Source organism: Lissotriton helveticus, chromosome 3_2 (genome assembly GCF_964261635.1).
Source record: "Lissotriton helveticus chromosome 3_2, aLisHel1.1, whole genome shotgun sequence".
NCBI classification, from domain to species: domain Eukaryota; kingdom Metazoa; phylum Chordata; class Amphibia; order Caudata; family Salamandridae; genus Lissotriton; species Lissotriton helveticus.
Window position 1 is genome coordinate 129,617,534 of NC_136062.1, and position 26,988 is coordinate 129,644,521.

The following is a 26,988-nucleotide window of genomic DNA, read 5'->3' on the forward strand; positions in this document are numbered from 1 at the left end:
CTTATAATTATACTGCTCATATTAGACTTGGACTGGCTATTACTTGATCTGTTTAATATTGTGTATTTAGTACGTGACAGCAGTATTTGTTAACTTTACTTATAGATGTGGAGATAATCTTTAAGATTAGAACAATACTTGACAACTATCAAGTTTACTACACATGGACAATTAGAGTGGGGATACCTATTTGGAAATAGGTGAGTTTTAGATAAGTGATTTGTTATGACAAATTAGAGAACCTGTAAGCTAAGGGTGTTATCAGGGACCATAACCTTTTACCCTATATATTTTCTCATACGACTCATATGGAATTATAGCTTGTGATGCTTTGTAATGTAAATGGTTTACATTTGAACAATGTGGCAAACACGTTTTTGGTATATTTGACTCTTCTTTATGTAACCAGTGTGTTAATACTTGTAAATACGTATTGGACCTAAGTCAAGGTTGGAGGAATTATTTAGAATGATTTATAGCTATTTCATGTTGGAAAATGTATATATTATTCTGTTTTGTTACTTTTGATTAGTGTAAATCAAGACTGATTGTGTGTATTTGGGTTGCAGCCCTGAGGAAGTCATTAGTCCTAAACGGACTTGACGAAACGTGCGTTGGCTGCGAATAATCATTTGATGAAAATTGGATTTGAATTGGAAGGAAGACTGGACATTAAAATATAGTGAAAACTATATAAAGACTCTTTGATATTTGATTGAGTGCTCGGAAGATCACAGTATTTGTTTGGACCATTGGTTTGTCTTGGAGACTGTGGTAACCAGTCCCCCACCTCTTCCTGAAGCACCAACTTGATTTATTGTTCTATTACTTATACCTGGACTCTGTGCTGTGCGCTCTTCTAAGCCGTTACCATCATTTTAAGCTTAAAAAGTACAGAAAGCCAACCTAAGAAAATCCCCTTGATAGAAAAAGAGATCATTAACAAGGCACATGAAAAATCCTCTTTAAAATGCATTAATTTGCCCCCGGATTCCTCCCCGTATGTTGTTGTGCTTACTGGGATTCCTGAGCTAAAGGATGGAAAAACAGAAATCTACCAAGAGCTGAAAAATAAAGTAACATTCTGGTTAAATAAGAACAGACCCCTCCCAGGCCATATCAATGGGGAGGTTCTGTTTGCAAGAAGAGTAAGCTGGGTGGGGTATAGACCCAAGGATATACCTGGGGATTCCAGTATTATCAATTTTAGGGATAGGCGAGTAGCTGGTTTTATTACTGATCAATGTTTCCCAAGGGATTGGAGAGGCATTAATGCCTATGACTTGAGCTATTTCTACCGCCCGTCCCATGTGGCACAACCAACCTATAACCCCTTAGGAATGCAAGGAGCGGGGGAGTTGGAAAGGTTCAAAACTGTCTCACTTCTAACCGTTTTGCAGAGCTATATGGGATGGAGGTAGTTGATTGACTTAGAGACCAGGAAATAGGGCCGTTAGTAATGAGGAATGGTTTGTTTGCGGGAGTAGATAAGGATATGGATAAGGGAAAACATCTCATGAAGCAATTGGGTTTACTTTGCTGCCAATTGGAAAATAAGTTGTCTAAAGAAGGTGTGGGAGAGGAAACAGATTTACATACTAGTACTATTGATGAGCCCTTGGATAGTGAACGGACTAATAATAACATGGGGTGTGAGAATATTCAAATGACTACAACCCCAGAATAAGGCACTCAAAATTCTGGCCTGGATGGCTCATTGCAGGATAACATAATTCAAAATACTCCCCTAGATAAGCTTGAACAAAACACTAAAAATGATCCTAAACGGTACCCAAGATTAGCTGAGGATATAAGCATGGGTGGTAATAAACTAAACATAGATGCCACATCCAGTATTGTACTGAGGTCCTGGAACATTGCCGGTATTAAAAAAACTTGAGTGATCCTACTTGGCAGAAATATATGGACAGTGGTGACATTATACTACTCCAAGAAACTTGGGCTGTTGAAGGCCATTTTAAAATTGGTTATAGATCGTTTAGTGTACCAGCAACCAATGTAAATAAAGGGAGACCCTCGGGCGGGTTGGTGATCTGGGCAAAGATTACATTGGGAATCAACTTTAAACAAATTGATTCCAACATCCCAGATATCTTAGGAGTAAGGTTTAAAGGACCTAATAAAAGAGAAGTCTGCATTTTTAATGTTTATAGCAGACCGATGGTGGCAAATAAACAATCAGAGGTTATTGAACATTAAGACAATATTATCTCAATGCTTGACCACAAAACTCTGATAATTATTGGAGGGGATTTCAATCGGAAATTCGAGCCCATATTAGGTCTGGAAAACATTTTTGAGCCCGAGGACAAAGCTAATAACATCCCAGGAATCGAAACTAGCACAGCAGTACCATGTTCTATAGCTACTGCTCAGTTATTGCGACTGACTGCTGACATGGTCTGCACACTTGTAACGGGCGACTCACTTCAGATAGCCCCAGCCAGCCAACCTTTAGACGAGGCAGTTGTAATAGCCATTTAGACTATGTAATGGTCTCAATCCCACTCTAGCCGATGGTAATAAACCTTGTAGTGGAGAATCGTATTGAGAGCGATCATTTTCCACTCAATTTGACTGTTACCACGGCTCTATTTAATTTGTCTCCCTTGGGACGGACTCCTCAAAATTACATGAATAATGACCCATTGCTCTCCAATAATCGTAGCGCAGTAAAATGGCCAACGGTATTGGGGAATGATAGTACCATCAAGAAAATCTACGAGCGTTATGCAAATTTAATGTCACCTTTCGAAAATGTCCCAATACAGGAGATCCCTATTATACGGATCCATGAAAGCATGTCATTGGGTCTTGGTGAAATATTAACAAAAGCTGTAAAGCCACTAAAATCTGGTCAGCGAAACCTGCTCAAAGGGGAAAATTGGTATGACAAAGCATGCCGCAATGCTAAAAAGGAATTAATTGCGGCTTCAAAATGTAACGACGTACTATTATTAAGGGAAAAGAGGAGATTGTACAAGGGGACAATTGCAAAAGCAAAGAAATGCTGGGATGAGAATATTTGGTCTGAATTGCTGGGGACCTGTAAGGCAAAAGACCAGGCATCATTTTGGAACTTAATTTCTAGGGGAACTAGAGATGGAACTCCCTGTAGAGACATGTTCTTAGATGCCAATGCTTGGGTCTCGCACTTTTCTAGCTTATATTCCCCCATTGAAAATGAGCCTATTATCCACTATGATGAGCTAGGATTAAACTCTAGTGCAATATCTCTGACCTTTAGTATGGCAGAAACCACTGCAGCCATTAAGGCAACTAAACCCGGGAAAGCACCTGGACCTGATAGGATACCTGGTGATTTATGGAAGCATGAAAATATGTTATGTGCTCCATATATAAATTGCTTTTGTAATAAAATTGCCAAGGTTGCTACAATTCCCGACACATGGCGGGGTGCCGAAATTGTTACTATTTTTAAAAAGGGGGGCCGAATGAACCCAGCCCATTACAAACCTATTAGTTTAATGGATGTCCTTCAAAAGGTATATGCGCGACAAGTATTAAATAAACTGAGTACTTGGATTGATGAAACTAGAATTTTAACCAAGTATCAGGCTGGTTTTAGAGGAAAAATAAGCAGTATCGATCAGGTATTTAGATTTTTATGTATCATTTGGAAATATATCAATATAAGGCGGGCCCATCTGTATGTGGCTTTTGTTGACCTCAGAGCAGCCTTCGACCTTGTCCCTAGGGGCGCCCTGTGGTTGAGATTGAGGGATCAGGGTGTGCCTGGGGAAATCTTGAAACAGATTGTCAGGCTACAGGAGGCCAATTATGCAAGGGTGAGATGGGGCCCAAACGGAGAACTAACTGTCCGCATTGGCATAGGGAGAGGGGTCAAGCAAGGTTGCGTGCTGGCACCGACATTGTTCTCCTTAAATGGTAACGATATACCGACCACCCTCTTGGGCTGCGAGCATGACTTTCCGAAGCTGGGTGCGTGAGCATGTGCCTGCACTGCTATTTGCAGATGATACTATTTTAATCTCACAGACACCCAGAGGGTTACAAAACCTACTTGATACCTTCCGGTCTTACTGTGACAATAAAGGATTGGAGATTAACTCGACAAAGACTAAGTACATGGCGGTTAATCCTCATAAAAGTTTTAGAAAAACACTAAGGGGTCCATTAGGATGGCGGGCGGACTTTGTCCGCCCGCCACCCTAACGGAGATCGGGACCGCCCGCCTAAAGGGCGGGGGTCCCGACATTGGCATTAGGATGCGCCCGCCACAGTGGCGGGCGCATTCCTCAAGTTAACATTGTGGCGGGCGGTGCTCACTGCACCGCCCGCCACAATGTCAAAAACAAATGCACGCATTTGCATAATCGAAGCGGCAGGCACCGCGCGGTGCCTGCCGCTGCGATTATGCAAATGCAGGGGGGTACCACAGGTACCCCCCCGTGTGCCACCCCCCTTTGGCCGTCACTCTGGGGGCCCACAGGGGGCCCCGCATCAATCACCGCCTGCCTTTCCGTGGCAGCATTGCCGCCGCGGAAAGGCCCCTGATTTCAGCCATCGTAATATGGCTGGCGGTGTCCATTGGACACCGCCACCATATTATTCCATCACCGCCGCGGTCGCAAGGCGACCGCGGCGGTAAAGCGGCGGACGGTCTTTCCGTCCGCCGCTGTCCCCCCGCCATCCTAATATGGCGGGGGGGGATCCAGGCATTGGTGTCGGGCGGATTGCCTCCGCCAGGCCGGCGGACATCATAATGGGTCCCTAAATATTAATAATGAATTGATCGAATATGTGCACAATTTTAATTACTTGGAAATTACTTTAGACACTAAAATGAACTGGAAATCCCAAATTGATAAAAGTAAAACGATTCTAACTCAAAATGTTGTCCCAATAGCCAGGAGACATAAGAGTAGTTATTCCAGAGCAGTCTCCCCAGTACTAAAGCTATACAAATGTAAAGCCCATTCTGCATCACTGTACGGGGCAGAATTATGGGGTCACGCTGCTAAGTGTGCTTTTATGATACAGGAGAATATTTTTTTCAGAAAAATGTTAGCACTCACAGAGCGCACACCGCTACTCCCACTTATTATGGATCTGAATGTACACCGCACTGATGATCATGCAGTCCTACGTCCGTTGTTATATTGGGTTCGTCTGTGGTCAACAGATGAATTAGTAGATTATAGAGAAGCCCTAAAAGAAATTATGAAAATAAAAAACACGGCGCGGTTGATATGGCTGAACCACATAGAGGACTGGCTTACGAAACTTGGACTTTACCATTATTGGATAGAACCTGAGTGTCTTACTCTGAAATGTAAAAAGCTGCTAAAGGAAAGATACTGGGAGTTTCTTCTTAACACTACTCTGCATAATCCAGAGTTAGGTGCTTTAACCATCTCAACATGAAATCAGGGAGCAGATTTGAATGCTTCATGGACGAGATTCTACCATCTGTAGCAAAGTCATTGCACCTAAAATTTCGCTATGGAATATTGCAGATTAAAGCAAACACTGCAAAATGAGTGTGTAGCGATGTTAATGAGGGAGACGAAGCCCTGGAAAAATGCGAATTGTGCACCTTAGGTATAAGGGAGGATGAGGCGCATATTTTATTTCTTTGCCCTGCATACACACATCAAAGGAAAAAATTGATAAAACCTATTTGCCGACTCCTGGGATTTAGGCATCTCAGTGAAGCCGAGAGAGTTTTTAGAAGTGAAACATCACAATCCATTGTTTTCAGTGTAAGCAGATATCTATTCTCTGTGGGGATAGTACGAAGGAGACGGGGTCTCAGACTCTAATGCTATAGAGATGCATTTTAGACTACTAAAATCAAAGAATATCCAACTTCCCCCTGCCCGTGTGATGGCCACACCAAACAGAGCACCTTGCACTTCCTCCTAGTCTGTGAATTGTATAAAAATGTTCGTATAGCCTTTTTAAAACCGAACCGTTATTTTTAAAATATTGCACTTTTACCACTGATGCTGCTATGAGGCTGATTGTCTCAATTAATGAATTTGATGTTTGCTTCTTTACTGCAACGTTTCTGCTCAAATCTATTGAAGCTAGGAAATGTATGATGTTTTAAATTTACCCCTTATTAATTGACGATTTTTTATGACCTTTAAAAAAAAAAAATGAATGTAATGAGAATTGATATTGATGATGTATGTATATGCTTTTATGGTTATTTTTAATGACCCGAATAAAGCTTTTTTTGAATTGAATTGACTACTTGTTGCAGTGTAGCTGCTGGAGTTAGGGGTAGGAGTTCAAAAGTTGCTGTCAGTACTGTTTACAATCTGTACAGCTAAATTAGTTTTCTTGCTACGATATGGAAGTAATACTACTTATATTAAGTATGTTTTAAAAAGAATTATTAACTGTAAGGTATATGAATATATTACCTTGTTTTTCTTAAAAGAGTTAATAATGTATTTATGATTTTATCATTGCAAATACCTCTGACTGACTTCTAAATAGTAATAATGAACTGTGATAAAAAGGGGGAGTAGAATTGGTTCTCCCAGTCCTTGTTATTTAAAATGTATTCAAAATATGTGTACATCTTTTATGGTTTGTTTTTAACGAAATAAAGAAAGAAAGAAAGAAAAAAATGCTATGTATCCAAAGTCTGTTGGTTCCTAACGGCCTCCACACACCACTACCCCTTCTTATGGCAAATGCATTCCTTGCCAAGTAAAGAGACTCCTGGAGGTTCTGAACCGTGTTTCCTGGTAGCCTCCTTCCAAAAGTAAAGGGTCAGTCCTTATCTCCTAAAAATAATAAAATAACTTGGAACACATTTTCCCAAGCCAGAGCCCCCAGCCTAACTATTACAGTCCCCACCATATACATCACCGTCCCAGCCTTTCTAGTTTCTAAAGACAATGGTCCATTGTCATTCAGGTTTCCAGGCTTTGTCATACTCACAAATACTTTCAAATTACAAAGAGGTGTCAAAATATTTTTTTTTGTTTTAACCATCATCACAAAAATGTAAATGCTATTATTTTTTGTCATCTTCTGTTACCAAATGTGTGCTACATTTGTAACAAGAAATCATGGTTGGCAGACTCAGAGTTATGGTACAGGCTAGTCAAATAGGTCAAATGGAAGCAGGTTTGTCAGTTGGGTAAAAAATTGTTAGCCGTCCAGAGAATATTTTGCATAACTAACTCAAACATAACTGCGGATACATATATCCGTCATTTAACCCGCCTCTGCCACTGGCCTAATGAGAAGTCTGTGAGAGGCTGGTTGAGGGCTACTTGAAACAATAAACTTGCTCACTCCCTTTGCCTCCCTGAATGCCAAGGATTGTGATTGGTTCTGGCTACGGCTACCTGCTTCTGGGTGATGACGATACAGTAACATGTTTAAAGTTGTACCTGTGCAGCTTTGTTGTCTGTAATTATGCTTGAAATCATTGTTCCTAAAAGAAACGTGTAAACCACAACACATTATGTTGGTGATTATCTTGTAATTTGTCTTTAAATAATTCTGTGGTGTTGCCTTAAACCTTACGAAATCCATTGTTTAAGTCATTATGCCCGCTGTATTTGCTGTAGAAATTGACGCAAAATGTACACATCCAAGGGCCACATGCCATGTGACATGCCTTAAACCTGAACTGCATTGTTTAAGCCAATAGTGAAAATTACACTGCCAGTCCCAGAATGCATCCTGCTGTTTGTTGCAAAAACCACTCTGTGGTACGGTGACACGCTTGACACGAAGCACGTGCTCCCTATGACAATAGGTACTGAGAGGATAAATAGAAAATTCAAAATATATAATTCCATGATGTGCGAATTTTTCCCCTCAAAGTGTTTGGCAGTGTAAGTGTTTAATTAAGATACATTAAATGTTAGAAGCACGTAGTCTGAATGGGGTGTACTATGACATGACACCCTTTATGAATCAGCTACTTACACAATACCTTCCCTACTTTGAATACACGTAGCAGGCCCGCCTCCTGCCTCCACGGGTCCCTTGACACATAGCTAAAATGAAAGCAAAGCCTATGAGAGGAGGGTGACCGTCACCGTAGTAACTGGGCCTGTCCCCTGCTTCCTTCCACGCTCGCTCTTTCCCTCTGGTGCATTATTCGCCCTCTCCACCACTTTTCCGTCATGCAGATTCCGGGGCCTGCTTAGTTCTTCCCTATCCAGCCGCCTGGGTTAATTAGTAGTCTCAGTGTGTGGCTGGGAAAGCAGCGGTTACACAAAAGAGCTGTTGCAGCTGCTCCTTGTTTGGGGGATCAGAGAAGAGGAAACCTGCAGCCTGCGCGAAACAGGTAGGAAGCGGCGACAATGGCGAAACTTGGCACCCGGCTTTCTTTTCCTGCGCGGTGGGTTGCTGTGAGAATAAAACGGGTAGAGGCAGGTCAGAAGACAGCAGGATGCTGGAAGGGATGGGACATATGGGAAGCAGGAACAGCTACTCCTTGGAAGATGCTGAGCATCGCTGCATCCCGGAGCGGCGTACACAGTGCGTTGTGATTTTGCAGTTCCCTAATTATGTGTGCTCTGATTGGCAGTTGTTAGTCTTATGTTGTGGGCTGTGGGGCTGTTGTTTTGCAAAGACGGCTGTGCTCTTTGTGGCGTGGCGAGGCTGTGTTTACGGGACTAGCCGAGCATCCTCTTGCTGCTGAGCTGCTTCAGCAGAGATGCTGAGGAGCCCCTGCGGTCTTCCTCGGCGCTGGGCTGGGTGGCATTTTTGGCAGGTCGCCCCCTTTCCCTCTAAACAAGCAGCACGGATGGGTGAGTTGCGCTGCGCTCCTGAATGCCCCTGTGTCCCTACCTCTCTCCCCTGCCAGTGGCGTGTGTGCTAGACACTGATTTCAACCCTGCGCTGGCGTGCGTGCATCCCGCACATTGTTCGCAGAGAAAGGTGTGCCGTGGTCCACGCCGGAGACCCCTGCCAGGGACTGAGCGAGAGCTGCCCGGGCGTCTGCTCTTGCCCTGTTACTTGCAGTGCATTACTGGTGGGGCTGAATTCGGGGCCTTTCATCATCCGACTCTCTCTCTCCCTTCCTAATGAGGTCTGCAGGGATCGCTCGCCAATTAGAAATTCTCAAACTGATAATCCTGCTTATTACGGGGTCCTGCCATGTGCCGCTGCCCGGGCTCTCCTCCCGGCGCTCGGTGCTTGCATCTTGCCATCAAGCCGCGGAGCGCGTCCTGCCCACCCGCCCCTTCATTAACATTAACGCCAGGCCAGGGCTGCCCCTCCACGGGGCACGCGTCGACACGGATTGCCTTCCCGGGCTGACAGTGAACGGAGCCTGATTTATCGAGGTGGCCTCCTCTCAGGACCGCGACGTCTTAGCTCGGAGTGCAGGCAAGGGTGAAGAGAAAGCAGGCTGCCAAGAAGGGCCATGCATACTAATAACTGCCCGCGACCTGGCCACGGGCAGTAGCAGGGGACGTCCCCAAAATGAGAGGATGTGGCGCAGCTGCCAGAGCTGCCGACTCGGGCGTTGAATATCGGCGTGGGCGCAACATCCTGTGATTCTGGGCAAATCACTTAACCCCCTCGTGCCCATAGACAGCGCCTGGATACCCTCACGGGCTATATAATTCTACTAACCAAGGCATATCCACATGCAAGCTAATAAGTAGCAAAGTGAGTTAATGCACCTGCTCTAAAAAGGCGATGTGGGTTAGACAGGTAGCTGGGTTGAAATCTTAAGACCCTACTGATGGCTGCAATGAGAGAGTATCATTTTGGTAATAGAAACACTTGCTGTCAGCAGTGCTGTCCCGCACAGTAAGCGCTAAATCCGAGCACGTTTTTCGTGTACATCCAATTCAACGTTTGAAAGGAGCAACATGGGAAAAAGAATGTTTGCAAACATGTTGACTAGTCTGAACCTTCAAACAACTAAAATTGTTTGTTTTGTTCCTTAATAATTGATGCCATCTTCTCAGATTGTCTTCTTGCCTCTATTGAATTATTGCTATGTAGAACAGATATTTTATTATCTGCGTTAAAATATTTAGCAAAAATGCATACCAATGGAGAAATTAAAATACTTGTAAAACATTTTGCTGATTTAATAACTGTTTTTGAGATAGACATGCAAACTACATGTCAGACTTGACTATCAGCAGTGTCGACTCAGTTATTCACTCTCCAAAGATCAGTAACGAATATTTTTGAGTTTAAAAGCAAGTATTGGTATATCGTTAACACAGAAAATCAAAGTAAACATTTTTATACCAGCACTAATGATTATGACACCTTTATTAAAAGTTTTACCTGATGTGCGTTGTTATATGGGTGCGAATATTTTGTTTATGGTGAAAAGGATATTATTTGGTGAAATTTACATTTGTTATATCCAGCAGCAAGAGGTACCGTTTAGTTTAAGTGTTCAGAGCTGTTTCATTATCGTTTTTATGAGAGCAAAGACCCTACGAGCAGGCGGCGTAATGCAGAAGGATGGGGTGCCCCAACAAGACAGAAATATTTGAACTGGAGTAATTATGCTTAAAAGAAAATCTTTGCACCCCTGAAAACATTTTCTCTCAAAGGAAACCCCATGTGCAGTGGCATTTTCTTTATTCAGTGTTGCATTCCTGTGTTTAGAAACAGGAAGTGCTCAGCCCAATTTGTTCAGTCGCAGTGCTTTGCAATTTTTAAAAAAGTTGTGGTTGCAGGGTAATGTGCAACTTTGCCTGGGCACTGATAGCGCCTCCTAGAAAGAATTCAAGACCTACCAGGGACAATTGAAATGTAAGGGCAGTCACGCTCCTCTAACCCATTTGGGACCCCTTTAAGATCCGAAAGGGCAGTAGTTCTTGGCGAGTGGGGGAGAAGGGGAGGCATGGGGGCGAGGGGAGGGGGGGATGGCACCTGACAAATCCTAGTGGCTTGATGTTCCCTAAGCCGGACCGCTATCCCCCCAGCAGCCTCTGGACCTTCTCTGCCTTTGACACTCCCACCATCCCAAACCCACCCCCACTCCCCATTTACCACTTAGTCTAAGCAGACAGTAATAGGATGCTGAAAAGTACCTAGATTCAGTGATAACCATTTAGAAAAAGACCTGGTAAAATTTGATTATTGCTCATTCCGCTGACTGCAAGTCATGATTATGTAGGAAGTCGGTCCCACAATAGGTGAAACGAGAATTACAAAATTCTTATAGGCATTTAATGTGTACAGTGATCAGCAGAGTGCTGTCCAGAGATCATTTGTATTGTAGCAGGATAATCTCAAATATAAAAGGTCTATCACAAGTCAAGGCTTCCTTCCACTGCTCGCTCTTTCCCTCTGGTGCATTATTCGCCCTCTCCACCCCTTTTCTGTCATGCAGATTCCGTAATTTTTTTTGTAGTAAAATAAACTTACGTACACTTACAGCTGCCTTTAGAGAACTAAGGGCCTTATTTAGAGTTTGGCAGTCAGATGTGCCTCCAAACCCACCGTAGCAGTGCGACTACCGCTACATCAGTGGTTCGACCACCCAATGACAAGTTGGGTGGTCAGACTGCCATGGGACCGCTGCTTCCGCAAGGGATTCCCGATCCCTAGTGGTTTTGCAGCTGTCTGAGGCACCTAATATGCTGGCGCTGCCCCTGCGGCATCGCCAAGCATATTAGGAGTTTCCTCACTACCACAGTTTGCATGGCAGTGAGCCCGCCATGAAAAGTGTGGCGGTGAGGAAACAAAACAAAGGAGGCCCCACAGGGCCCTCTGGTGCTCTGCACCATGGGATGCATGCAGGGGGGCACATGAAGTGCCCCCCTGTCGCAATATATCCGAAGTTTCTGCAGGGCATGGACTTCACAGTCCATGCCCTGCCAGTCCATGCCCTGCAGGAATGTGCAATGGTGTTCCCATTGTGGTGCCTTGCTAAGGCTAAGGCTCAGGCATGCGCCTTAGCACTGCGCCGACATGAGAATGCCGCAGCAGGACCGCCCGACCTGGATTCCTATTGGAACCCAGTTGGTGGTCGCATTATGGCTTTGGTGGTGTGGCAGCGGGGGGCTGGCCAAAGTCATAAAAAGGCCCTAAGACATTGTTGGTCTGTGCTTTACTCTGCTTTAGGATGCGGAAATGCCATCAGGTTGGGCATGCTTAGGGTAGAGCTGTTTGATGCTCCCACCAATTATAACTAAATAATTCCATTCTAACGGAATCGCTGTAAATATGTTATTGTATTATTACGTGTGTTCTCCCCCCTGAAGATGGACATTATTTAGAAACCCTGCGTTAGATCAGTACTTTCCGTCTCTCTCCCCCACTCTTCTCTCTTAAATCCATACAGTATAGATTGGACTTTGATGTTGAAATGCCACAATAAATTTACCTTGATTAGTTTTTGGAGTGTGCTTGTTGACACGAGACGGTCATTTGAGAAATTAGGTAATTAATCTTAGGGTCCGTTTGGACACATGGGCAATTAGGTAATTGACACTGGTAGTCATATGGGAATCAGACTCCAGGTCAGCGAGAGGGTGGAACAGACAGGGAGGCCATTATGAGTGTTTCACGTCTCTACATTTTCCTGTGCATCCCTTAATGACTTGACCGTCTACGGAATGGGCCACAGACTGCATACAGTATAGGGAGTTAAGGCACCTTCTGCTGGGATCTGTTTGTACCCAGCATGTTTCCGGGTATAATATTGGTGAGATAAGTAGGTGGTTAATGCACTTGCTGGAGAGATATGTCTGTAATAGCTGCCTGCTGACGGGTCATAAATAGCTTAGCTGGCTAATGTGCTTGCTACATGTAACATGAAGGTCACTTATTTCAATTCTATGTAAGACATTTCTTTGGGTTGGTGCTTGTGTTGCAGAGATGCTTGTGTTGCCTACAGATCATAAGTTACAATCTAGTGACACATGCACTTGCTGAAAGTAGCTGTATGTCATCTGCAAGGCATACATTTAAATCCTCCCAAATTTAAATTCCACCTTTCATTATGCTAAAATTGAGGAAGATTATACTGTTGGGTATTGTCAGAAAGCACTAACTTTCCAGTCCTTATGCAGAGGAAAGGATGAATGTTTCTGTACCTCTCTGAATTCACAGCGAACCATCCACTCGACAGATATGTTGGTTACCAGTAGATTCAGAGGCAGTGGAATGGGATAAGAGAAAAAAACAGATACATTGGACTTCACTATGTGACACTGAATCCTACTGTGTCGTGCAGATGTCTAAAGACAAGATTAAGGCTCACATTGTGAGTTGTGGTATTTCACTTGGAGCAATAATTTCAGGACAAGTATCCCAAGTCCCAATTCCAAACATAGCTGGGCCCAGAAATATGGGTAATACCAGGCCCGGAGATCCTGGAGTGGTTCAGATGCTGCAAGGGCAGAGAATGTGGGCAGCCGCATTGCCTGGCCCCACCTGTGCCCTGCAGCACTCTGGGGGAAGCAGGCAATGCTTCCCCCGTAGGCCCAAGCATGCCCTGCGCCCCTGCACGTCCACAGGTGTATCTGGCCCCCGGTGTCCCTGCACCAAATTTCAGTCAACACAAAATGAGGTCCGAAGATGTTTAGTATCTTGGCAAGGTGTTGCAGGATGTCATACTTTCTAATACAATACAATAAATAAAGTGCGCTGCTGCCTTGAAGAGGCGCCCTGGGGAGAGCGGTTGTAAAATGCACCGAGGAATTGGCCCCTTAAATACAAAGAGAGTAATTATCAAATAGATATGTTTTCATTCGTCTGAGGAAAATTGACTCAGAGGGCACACAATGGAGAGTTCGAGGCAGCGTGTTCCAAAGTTTGGCATTAAATAAGAAAAAGGACGCCCGCCTCTTCTAGCCTTGGGACACCCAATAGCTTCTGTCCATGAGATGGAAGCGTTCTTGCCTGATGGTGGGGGAGCAGTCTTTTCCTCCAATAACATGGGCCTCTATGCTCGGCAGCTCATTAGGCCAGTGTTAAGGCTTTGAATTTCCGATAACTGGCCACAGGCAAACCATGAAGCCTTCTCAGATGGGCCAAGACTGGCCCACGAGCAGGGAACTTCAGAATCAGCCGAGCTGCAAGCGGTGAAGCAGGTAGGCTGGTAAACAAAAACATGATAAACCTTCAAAGTATCTGTTGTTGACTCTTGATCCTGAAAACAGAAACACATATAGTTTCTGAAACTAATGCCACACGAGAATCTGTTTTTTGAGAACATGCTTTCTGGTTAAATAATATATTGAGGGTGGTTTTCTTAAACTGCAAATACAATCCATTTATCAGAATTATAAAGTTCGGACGAATACTATATAATTACTTCCCTCATGTACATTGTTATCTTAATACAATATGTTCACATGAGGAAAAATAGCAACGTTTTGAAAATGATTGCCAATGCTTCCCATTCTTCAATCGATAAACAAAATGGGAACAATAAATATCTGTTTACACTTCTTTCACGATAGCTCTGAAACAACTTTTGCAATAGAGTTTGTCTCCACAGACACAATCAGCTATCTAAGCATACATCTCTGTATTCAGTTTGGACTTATGTTGTTTCTAAAAATGATTCAAAACCATCACCAAGGTTTTTCATCAACTCAGGCAACAACACCCTGACTGCAGCAACAGTGACTTTTGACTGCCAAGCAAGGGTGGTCTCCATCTTGACAATGTTTAATATAACGCTTTGACACGAACACTTATAATATATATACACATTTATTTTTAAAGTCTAAATATTTTAATTAATGTACGTTATTCTCTATGGTTGTTACTTTAAATCCCCGCCTCTGATGTTTTCTGTGGGAGTCTGTTGCATGCCTGTGAGTGTGTAGGCTTACCCCAAGGCTGTGCTGGAGTTTATTTGCAACTGTTTTGTGGCATTTTGGACTGCAGTCACTTTAGACGTGTCGTTTTTGAATAGCAATGGGCTTACCCTTTTCAGAGTGAGTGTTTTTAGCAGCATGTCCCTCTTTAGAACTCTCACATTTCTCCTATCTAACCCCCTCCTATTTTGTAGTAGGTGTTCAGCATTTCCAACTACTCCCCCAGGTCACACTCACATTGACTACAAAACTGTACACTTACCTATATGGACATATCTACCATTTTAGCAGAGAGCTCTGCATAGAAAAGATAGGAGAGGCGGAATCAGAGCTCACTGACCATAGATTAGAGAATAGTGTCACGTAGTACACGAGTAGTTCTATGGTAGCTCTACTTCACCTACTACAAAATGCAGTTTGTGAATAATCCACCTAATCTTTTTAATCCTTTAGCTAGTAGGAGATTAACAACTGGAATACTGGTGATTGCACTGCACAGGGCTCAGATCATGTCACGCATAATCATGGAATGTAGAAAAACAGAATGGTTCAGTGGGACCCTTTATTTTAGTTATGACTCTAACTCCAAATACTTATCACTATTCAACATTTATTCTCCAAGAATAGCTATAGTTCAACTTTTACATTAATTCACAAATTGAAAGTGTGATCGTATGCAGTTTTTACAATGCTACATATAGACAAGCAGGATGACCTTTAAGTTTGTGAATTCAACCACATCTTAATTATTTATTCACAGATTCTTGTCTACAATTTAATTGTGTGATAGACAATCCGATCAAATATTGTCTCTGTTTCTAACCTGTAATCGGAGTGCAAGAGTCTCTTCTGGAGGAGAAATGCTGTCTGGCTCTTCAGCTATCGCAATGAGAATAAAAAGAGAGGGCAATTTCCTATCAACAACAGACTTATCTTTTCCAATGTAGAAATATTTAATAAACCAGAATCCTACCTCCACGCCGCAGTACACATTGCTCACATGCTCGGGTATCTGGATCCACACTAAAATAAGTCAATAAAACATTTTCAGAATTTGTACTTGGTGCCTGTTCATGATACTATAGTGTGCAATTTTAGATGGGCCTGCCACACAATTAGACAAGAATCTGTGAATAAATAACAGAGTGTGGTTAACTTTACAAACTCAAAAAACACATCCCACTTTTATATATGTATTGTTGTAAAAATTGTACACTATCACACTTTTGAGCACTGCTCCGGCTGCACTTTAATATTTAACACAAATGTGGAACTATACCTGTTGTTTGAGAATAAATGTTGAATAGTGATAAGAATAAAGAGTTAGAGTCATATTAATTACAATAACTAAAAGTGTCCCACGGAATCATTCTGTTTTTCTATACTGGATACCCCTGTTCTAGGTCTGAGGAAAAGGGTGAGGTCCTGGGCCTTTATTATACATAATTATGGAGGACTTGGGCACCATTGGAAACAAATGAGATGGAGTAAAAGAGCTCTGCAGACATATCAAAAACAGTCTCTGCTTGGGTATTAAAAATAGTTTATTGACTAAAGAATACCATCTTTATGTAATAATGGAATTAACAGTGCTATATGTGACAATATTTATGTTTTGAATGCATGTGTTAGAAGGTCAATGTACACTCTATTTTTTTTCGTATGTATTACCTTAAATACCACAAATGTTCAGAAAGGCTTTGAGTACATTTCCACTTTTTTCAAAGAATTGACATATTTATGATTTAGGTAATGCATAGTGATTGTGGACAGAAGATAAAGGTAACACCTTCATGGGATATGTAGCTATACAATCAACCAATCTGTTGCTTGTATGCAATGCAAGAAATACTAAAGAAAAGGGGTAGAAACCGTTTCATTAAATAATTAATGTGCCTTAATCTTTTTTTCATATTCAATTGGACACTGTTCAGTTCTAAATTTGGAAGCAGCTGAATTGCATTCCTTTGTGTCTAAAATCATTTGACTGATGGTGGTTATTTTGATTCATGTTGCTATGCAGCAGTTTATTTGAGTTGATTTCAAAATTATTGTAGGCTTGTTTGCTGTTATTTCTTTTACTTAATGTGTTGATCGAAGAGTTTTCGGGCGGGTTTTTTTGCTTTGGAAACTAATCAAAAGATCATTGTATTGGTGTGAATCATGATAAGCGGTTCTGGATGTGAAACCTGAACTGATTCGGTATGTTATGATTTATATCTTTTGGAAGTGGTTCTTTTTCATTTTTTTAATGTGTGGCAAAATGGGTTGGCTGTCGGGCGGAGGGGTTACAATAACTAAAAAATATATTTATTTAAGGCTCTGCTATGGTTGTTGGATGTACATTTGAAGAAAGGGTCCAAATGCACAGCCAGTAGAGTTTAACAATTCCATCTATTTATTTTTAAATCCAAGCTAAAATGTGAGATGAAGCAAAAAGCTAAGTCCAGTGCATTTGCAGTATAATTGAAGGTAAAATAATCTGACAAACTCTTTCAGATATTACGGCTTGCATGTTCAGTTTCGCTGAAGAGTAGTGAATTTGTTGTGAGCTAGTACTGTATTTTATTAAAAATCGTAAAATGAGTTTTCTTTGGATACTATGTTATTTTTTAAATCTATTTTGGTCGGTGATTGCTTGCTATCAGTGCAATCTTTAATGTTTATGTTGTACCTTTTACTCCTCTCCTGCCACTTCATCCTCCTTAAAACGTACATAGAAATTCTATCTATATTCTCAAGCTTTATAGGAGATGATCTCTTTAGCTTCCCTGAAACTCTGAGGCTATATTTCAGAAAAACACTCTCTAGCTGCAAATCTAGACAATCAGCAGGACTATGTGAAAATTTGAGCTGCACAGTAACAAATTGGATTCACATTTATTGTCTACGGAGGGCGGCATTCAAACTGTGCAGAGATAATAAAACACCCCAGAACAATGAGGCCAGAGATCAGTAGTGCTGTGTTGAGAGGGCCCCAGGCTGATTTTGCCCTAGGCTACTTTCAGCGTCAGATATCAGTTTCTGGAATGGCTTGCACCACTTTAAAAATGTCAAAGTATTTATTGTTTTGGGAACGGAGCGTCACATGAAACAGCAAAAGAAGACTTTTAGAGCTCAAAAATCCCACTTGTTAAATTCCAAATGTTTGTCAGAGTACATGTAGAATTGAAAGGCAATTCTGATCTGCTGCACATTTTGCTGCATTTAAAACAAACGCTTTTAGGTAGTTTGGTACAGCCATTAAAACACCAAAAGGATTAACACTTCGAGTTGCAGTGGAGCACCCCTAGCTCTATCAATCAAGGGATATTTATTTTAACATGAATCATAGGTACATATCCTGTAAGGTATCAACTTTTCCTTATTTAATTCAGTTTAAGTAACCTCATTTTACCAAGAAACCGTATCCGGTCACGTTCATTCAACGCATTGCCAAAATATAGCATTTGTGCATCTGTTCCACCTTCTCCAAGGAGGCCAGTGAACTATAGGTTTTTCACAATGCAGGGGAATATCAATGAAAGATAATGTTAATGTGAGTAGTGTCTCTTTCAGGTTATAGACACCAGCCGGATAATCCCATGTGAATGGTCATTGGTTGGTAAGTAAAGTGAACTGTAAAACCCCCAACTTAATTGGAACCTCAGTGTGATATGCGTTGGCCTTCCTTGTGGATGGATGAATGTCGGTGTAAAGGTCAGATCATCTGAAATCAATTTTCATGACTGCATGCTTTTTAACTGCATAGCTGGAAAAGGTGTTTGGAGGGTGCTGAGAGGGGAATGAAGGAATCATGATAGTGCAGTGACAATGATATCTGCAAGAGGTGTAATACTAAAATGAATAGATTGTACACAGCTCACACAGCTGATAGCACTATCTGTGTTGGGCATGTTTTAGCTGAAAGGGTGGAAAATAAATATACACTGTACGTGATCACTGACGAATGCAACACACTAAACAGCACTCAGGTAGACAAATCCATTTCTCCTATTAAATGATTGACTAGCATTGCCAAACCAACGTGTTTCCTCCTACGCTGTCACACATGCAAACTGTTCTTGCCCAATTCAATGGAGAGAGGCTGAGGGTTTAATGGACTTAGCAGTGCAATTGAAGCAACAGCAATTGTTTCGTTTTTCAGGCTATGCATGGTCCATTACAATTCAGCTCTTGGTAATACAATGTGGACTTAAAAAATGATGCAGGATTTTCCAAATGCATGACTACCTAGAGCTCTTTAAAACACTACTAACCTATGGGGCCACTTAGGGAAAAAAATAATCTTTAAAAAAAAAAACTTGTCCAGAGTTGATTCTGGGTGCAGACTTCAACAATAAGATGAGGGGACTTTAAAAAAAAAATTTTTACCAGTGAGAAAATGGATTCCACTGTAAGCAATTTTTAACATTGCAGGAATGGCCAATGTACAGAGAATCAGACTTAAAACTGAGCCCGCTTAAGTGAAATCAGGTGTTCGGAGACCAACCTGCCCCCAAACTATAATTCCCAAAAGTTCACTAACTCATATAACATATTCCCCCCAGGGCCAATCTTACCATGTAGGGGTGTTGAAAGGCATTGTTTATTTATAGTCACCCTTGACTTGTGTGTACATTTAATGACGGCCACCCTTGTGGTAAGGACTGCCTATTGAGTGCCATTGTCTAAATGCTGTAGCACAGAAAACACAAAGAGGCTTATGTACACACTTGTTAGACGCAACCTTTTAGTAATCAAGCAGGTGCAGTTCACATGACTGGCCTGTGCATGCTCTACTGAAGTCAAGAATCACAAACTTTCTCAAGCAATATCAAGAAATGTTATATAGTTGCAGGGAGCTTAGCACCTTCTTCTGCCCATGGATGTGTAATCACATATGAATATACAAAGATAGAAGACACATCCAGGGTAGCATATAGCTTTGCCTTGCAAGGAAAACAATCTTCTTTTTCTCTGTAGAAGCAAAAAAAGTCTGCCACCACCACTCTTCCCCCCTCTGTCCATTAGGAGGGAGTAGAGGTCAAGGGTACATCAAGCAACTTTCCTTTATTTTGCAAACAAGCATGCCTGTTCTCACACAATAAAGCATGGATACTGACATGCTCTTCAATAAACCGTGCCCCCTCTTTAGAGCCAATACTTTGCCCCTCTTTAGAGCCAGTACGTTGCAAAAAAGCCTTTTCCAAAGTACTTACTTAAAAAAAATACTCCAAAGAAATGAAACCCACTGAAAACAGAATTTATCCTAATCTTTTCTCCCAACAACCACATACATGTACAAACTGAGCCCAAGGATGAAACGATACTGAACAACAATATAAACATGGTAGACTCTGTTAAATCCAGGAGCATTGTCCTGGACAATAATTTAAACTTGCAGTTGCATGTTAATATTGTCAGCAAGGGACCTCAATTCCAACTTCGTATTCTTCAACGTGTAAACAGTTCAATCCAGCTTTGAGGGTTCACTGACAAAATATGGAAACCCTAAATATCATGTTAAAAATATTGAGCACAAAAATATTATTATACTATACTTATGATGTAAATAGCAAAACAATAGGAAAAAAATACCATTATACACTAATATCGAACACAAACATCTTTTTTTTTATATAAACCTAGTTAAACGTTAAGGGCCTGATTTGGATGTTGGTTTGAGAGCTTGTCAGAATGTGACTTTGGGGGCCCATCGCAAGCCCCCCTTAACCCCTGGGCCTACGGTTGAGTGCCTGGGAGCACCTATAATGCCTCCTTGTACATCCTGCACTGTGCAGAGGTTTACAGAAAGTCTAATTTCTCTATGGGAGCTTGTGCTGCAGCTGGTTTCCAACTGCCGCACAAGCTCCCATAGAGAAATGGGAGTTTGCGACCGCACATTGTGCGGTTGCATCCTAATTGCGGTTTTGGGACCACTGACCATAGGTAGATCTGTTCCGCAATGCAGAGATACCAGTCGGAGACAACTCCGACTGACATCAAATGAGGCTCTAAATATATTAACACTAAACAGTGATATAATGTAAGTTAAATACATTTAAATAATTTAAAATTATATATCTAAAAAAACTTGTGTGTTTATGTAAACAGATATAATATAAACTATTAAAATAATGCTTCTAATGTGTTACAATTTACTTATTTTTTTGTAAACTTAAAAAAAACACACACAATAAATTGCAAACTATAACAAATAAACTGGAAAAAAGTCTTAAAAAGTACCAATTTCATTACAGATAAAAAAGTAAACAAAATAGTTATATTTTACAAAAAATATATTACAAACATAAATATTATAATGTTAAATACACAGAAACATCATAATAATAATATAAATCTAAACTATATAAAAAAAACTATAAAATTGTAGAAATAATACCCAGTCTATTCACACTCCAATCCCTGCAACAGTAGGGAAATTGATGTACTCAGGAGGGGTAACATTTACTATTCCCACTTTATTCTGTGCAACAGTAGAGTAAGCGTTGGACTCAGAAGGTGGGCAAATTACTATTCCCACTCCAGTTGCTGCAACAGTACGGAAAGTGTTGGATTGCGGAGGGGTACATTTTACTATTTTCACTACAATCTGTGCAACAGTAGGGAAAGGGTTGAACTCAGGATGGTTAAAACTTACTATTCCCACTACAGTCTGTGCAACGGTAGGGAAAGTGTTATATTTTAGAATTGTACAATTTACTATTCCCACTCCACTCTGTGCAACAGTAAAGAGAGAGTACTTCACTTCAAACAAATAAAATGTTTGAACAACTACATTAAATAACAACAGATATCAATATTTAAATCTAAAATATATATATCTATACTCATTTATTGAAATAATATAATTAAAATACCACGCTATATTTCCACTATTATAACAACCAACACATATGTTATATATATATGTAAACACGAATGTATGTCTGTCTGTCTGTCTGTCTGTTTGTCCTTTATATAGCATTCTCAAACGGACTTTGAAAAGGACCCCCCTCTTGTGATCAAGTATGCATTTTTAAACTCATTTGTAAACCTAATTTGTAATCTGGTAAGCAATTACTGAATCGCAAATTGGGTTTTATACATACTAAAATGCCATTTAGCAGGTACAAACCCTGTAGTTTAGTGATTCACAGGGTTTATGAATGTTAACTGGATTAGTACATGAGGCCCTTTATGCTTGAAAGTGGAATTAAAATACCATTTTATAGAATGCCAAATCAATGAACTGGCATAGAAGTGCAAAGCTCTCCTGTCTCTGACATTATGAGAGAAAAGCATAAATGTGTTTTCTTAAACAGAAGAAAATGTTGTTCCTTCTCTAGTTTCACCTAGCTCTCATACAAGATCAACCAAATTTTGGCATTTGAGAGAGCTTTATCTCATAGTTCTCTAGCACTGTAGAAATGTCTGACAGTCATTTTCATACTTAGAATTTATGGTCAATGATTGCTTTTAATTGAGCCAACAGTAAAGGCAGTTTTGTAATGACATTAATAGAAAAAGGACCTAGGTTTGATCTTGGCTAGACATCTGTATCTACTGACGTTTCCTGCATAGATATTTATTTGCTGGTTCATTATTTGTTTGTATTCATCTTTACACAAAGTGCAATCCAACCAAGCATGCATCACACTATTACATCAGTCAATATTAAAAATGTTACCAGATGTGAGCATCATCCTCATCTATCATACAGTAGATCTTGAGACGCAATTACTCTGAGAAAGGATATTAGCACCTGGAATATATGTTGCAATATAAATGTTCTCTTTTGGTAAGTTTTTTTATGGTCTCATATGTTTGTGTAGCTGCCACTGGTGTGGTAATTGAGTGGTCTGTTAAGTTGCAAGGATGATGCAAGTATGCAGGAATAGGTGGGTTCACTGGAAGAGGGTGTCCTATGTAAGATGAAATGAGAGTGATACATGAGGGCCAGAGTTGTGGTCCCACCAAGTTGCAGTGGGAATGACAGTAGCTTGCATTTCATTTATGCCATGGTGAGATTATTTGGAGTCAGTGAATGCTACTAAGTACTCACTAACGGTGGTTATAAGGCTTATGGCAAAATCGTTCAATGTCAGAGGATCGGTTAGGGTGAGTTTTAAGAGGTCTCGAAATAGGTCTTGTCGTTCCCCGTAAGGTACCCAGAAGGAGAGGTGATCCTGCATTTTCATGATCTGATCTGAACTAGCAGACTGTTCCAAAATCTTGCAGACTGGATCTCCTAAACACATTTTTTATAAAAAAAGATGGTCAGTCTGCAGGTGGGTCTTTGAGTGTCAGCTTTTCATTTGCCAGGAGCAGGGCAGTCTTTATTGTGTAAATATTGGTCCAGTTTCATGGAAAGGTTGGTATGCAATATAGAAGGTTTCAAATGAGACTTGTCAGGAGATCAGCAGCCATGTGTGTGTGCGCCACATGGACACGTGTTCTTGCACCTGGAGATGCGGAGGATTTATGTGTTTTGATTTTGTTATAGTTTGTGAAATGGTCATATTTTTTACATTTATTTTAAGGCTTTTAATAAAGTGCATACCTAACCATGAAAGTTTAGGTATGCTCAACAAAAGCAGATTGGTAACTTTGTAAGACACTGATCCACAACTATTCAAAAATCAAAGTCTATCTATAATAATTATTTCCAACGTCTTCAAATTCAGAATTGCCACAACATTTATTGATTGATTTCGTTATGCAGTACAATAAAAGTGTAACTTGATGTAGTTGTTAAGCAGAAAGTAAATATTTCCTCCTTAAGTTCATGTAGGATCAATATATTTTGAAGTGAATATTTCTTCACCAGGATCTATATTTTTAAACATTTAACTCTAACTCTACACAGAATGGAAAAACAATTTATAATTAAATGCCAAGCATCCCATTGGCACAATATATTCCATGACATCACTATTGATTGCAGCCCCAAAATTGATTTTCACATACCTCAGAATAACAATCTTCAATGACTCTATTACACGGTGCAAACAATATTGCCTCTGTAACAAAAGTATTACCATCAATCTTGACATCTTAACATTACATAAGATCAAGTTGAGTTTGCATCCCGTTATTTTCTCACCAGTCGATAGATTGTTTATGACCTTGCTCAATGCCTGATGGCGTCATTTTTACTAACAGTTTTTGCCCTACTCATTTGGATCCTGTGATTGACATCTTAGCTGTATGCTTTGTTGAATGGCGCCCAGTCTTTTATTAAACTCCATGACACATATCTTCACATCAGTGTGTCTATTTTGTGGTGGCTGTCTTGGTTGAGGATGTCAACAATATACAAAGAAAGTCTATTTCAGTTCATATTTCATTTGATTTTCTAGAAAAACTTAAACTTTCCAATATTTCATTTAAACCACATGGTGATAACACATGAAGTTAATTTATTCAGCATATTGCCTGCTCTTCTAGAATTCTATCACCACCCCATTGTAGTGGTAATACGTGATCTAATTTTTAGAAGCAAATTTTAGCAATTGTATATCTTGCCCAATGTCTTGCAGGATGTAGCACAGTTTTTTCAAATGTTCTGTTTATGCACTTTCCTTATCACTTTGGCCCGCCTAGCAGTTTACCAAATGTATATTACCCCACATGGCCATTCAATTAAATAAATCACTTGCATGCTCTCATAATTAAGTACTCTTTCCACCGTAATATTTTTCTATTTGTACAGATGTGTCATGTATAGTTGTAAAATCACATTTTTAGAGGTGTTGCTAATACAACTGACATATGCTCATGTTGGTTTGGGGCAGTTGTAGTCTGGAATATCGAGTACAGGAATTTTGTGATACATTAATATGATGAAAATATAAGTGCATGTAGGAATGTAGATTTACTAGTCTTAATTCCACATCTACATACCTAAAATAGCTATATATTGTAAAGGTACATATATGTGAAGTTAGGTGTAGAAAATGTGTACTGATCTACCAGTCGATATTTTGGTTATCAATATTTTCGGTACAATATTAAGGTTCCATGATGTATGCTCGATAATCAGGACCCAGAGTTCTTGGGTCCACTTGCCTGTGCACATCTTTCTCCAGACCTTTCTTGTCTGTAATCAGATATTCTTTTAGATGCCTACTCCTTGTTGTGTACATAAAAGGGAATGGTAGTTAATATTGTTTACATTGTTTTATCATTCTGTACGAGTTTTATAAAATTCATGATTTTGAGCATTTAAAAAAATATCTTCATTGCTCCTTTCTCGGTTTTTTAAATTCTTTATCTTTGGTTTCCTCCTACCATTCTGGCTTATCCTTTCTTGTTTCAATCTAGGTCCAATACATCTTCATTTTATTTCTTTTGTTCATATCCTATATGTTATAAACTGCTTATAAAATACTCTTTAATTCGTTTTTTGGGGATGAAAACTCAGATGGTGTTTCCATCAGTTGGTTTTGAGTTAACATTCCTAAATATTTTGATTGCATATTGACATCCAAAACCTGTATTTCAGGTATCTACAGATTTGAGAACTGTATTCAAGTATCAATTTCACTTAATGCATGATGAAATAATTACAATATTTCAGTGCCGTGCCATATTGTAAAACCATAATAAATAACAATCCATATTTGTAAAGCGCGGACATATCACCCCTTAAGATTTCAAGGCCCTGTCGGGTGCGATTCTCTGCCTTTCTTTCTCTCTTTATCCAAGCTCATGCTCTAGTGTCCTCCTCCTCCTCCTCCTCCCCCTCGAAAGAGAAGGGGGAAAAATTACCATGTGTGTTTCCTTTTTCCAACTATTTTGTGACGAACAGACTGACATCCGATCCTCCCAGTGGGATAAGGAGTGAATTCACTGAACACTGCAGCATGAGAGCCAATAAAGAAAAAGGAAGGCAGAGGAGACTTGAGAGGGGTGAGTAGTGATTTTGCTAGAACTCCTGGTGAGTTGCAGCTCAAGCTCTCACTGAGTGACTGTGAAGAGCCCAGCCAATGGATGTATTTGGAGAGGAACTTTGGGGGACTAATAAGATTGGAACAAGGACGCTGGAGGAACAAAGTGGGAGATGGCAGCCATAGGATGTGTCCTGAGTTGACATATAAGCACTCCGTTATAGCCAGCAAAGGTAGCATTCTAACTAGTTGGAAAGATCCCAATGTTCCAGTCTGAGTGCTCATCACATTTATGTACATTGAAGATTGGGGTGGTTTGGGTACCTGAATGCTTTTTGGTTTTTTGTATTTATGTCCAATATCCAATTGCTGTTAGCTTATTACTGTAATATTATTACTTTGAATTGATTTGATTGAATCTAAGCAAATAACGATTAACTGAATTGAGTGTCAGTCTTATGTCAGATGTTGGGCCCAGGCACGGCTGGCACAGATAACAGCGGTGTGGCGAAACTGGACAGGTGACAGGACAGAGAAAGTAAAATACATTTATTTTGAAAAATCCACTTACCTTGCAGTCGCCGTATCACCTACATTTGCCCTAACAAACAATTCACAAAGCAAATAATAAAAACCACTTACCCTGAGCTCATCGCATCGCTGACTCAAGGCAAGTGATTATATTTCTCTTTTTATTTTACTTTCCTTATCTCACCATCTGTCGACTCCACCCCCCCCCCCTCCACCCCCCCAACTCGCCCCACCTCTATTACCTGTGCCGGCCACGCCTGGTAGGGTCCATTATGCTTACACTGAATAAATATTACAGGGTACATGTTTTACTCAATCAGTTCTTTCGGGTCAATATGATGCTTCCTTAGAAGTAATATCCTGTGGTAAATATCTTTCATGCTGGAGTGAAGGATATTTTAGGACATCCTATGGCTGCCATCTCCCACTTTGTTCCTCCAGTTTCAATTTTGCTTGTAAAGCTGGGTTGAGGACCAGATTCACAAATCCTTAACCGTGAACTGCGGTGCTGCAGATCATGGAAAAGGGTACATTTTGCGGATGCACTGATTTAATAAAAGAATTTTGTGAATTCACAAAACATGGACTATAAGAAAACTGCTTGGCCCTGCATATGCTTTTCACTCCTAGAGTGTGTAGATTTTAACCGATCCCTTATGCACAAAGAAATGTGTTGAGATATGCACCTGGTGCATCACTGTCCCCCAATGTCCTTGCCCCAGCACGTTGCTGACGTAAGAGTAGCTAAATTGCAATACAGAGCTGGAATTCACTGCTTTTGCGAT

The 26,988-nt window shown here is 40.6% G+C and overlaps 1 protein-coding gene across 3 annotated transcripts in view; it reads left to right on the forward strand.

Moving 5' to 3' along the window:
• Positions 1–8,190: 8,190 nt before the first annotated feature.
• Positions 8,191–26,988, forward strand: part of APBA2 (amyloid beta precursor protein binding family A member 2) — a 1,100,835-nt gene continuing 1,082,037 nt past the window's right edge. The window contains exon 1 of one of the 3 annotated variants that reach the window (XM_078684922.1): positions 8,191–8,329. The gene's annotated coding sequence lies outside the window, so the exon portion shown is untranslated. Of the gene's footprint in view, positions 8,330–8,435; positions 8,524–26,988 lie in introns of those variants that run through there. The other 2 variants (XM_078684924.1, XM_078684923.1) reach the window with 2 other exon arrangements.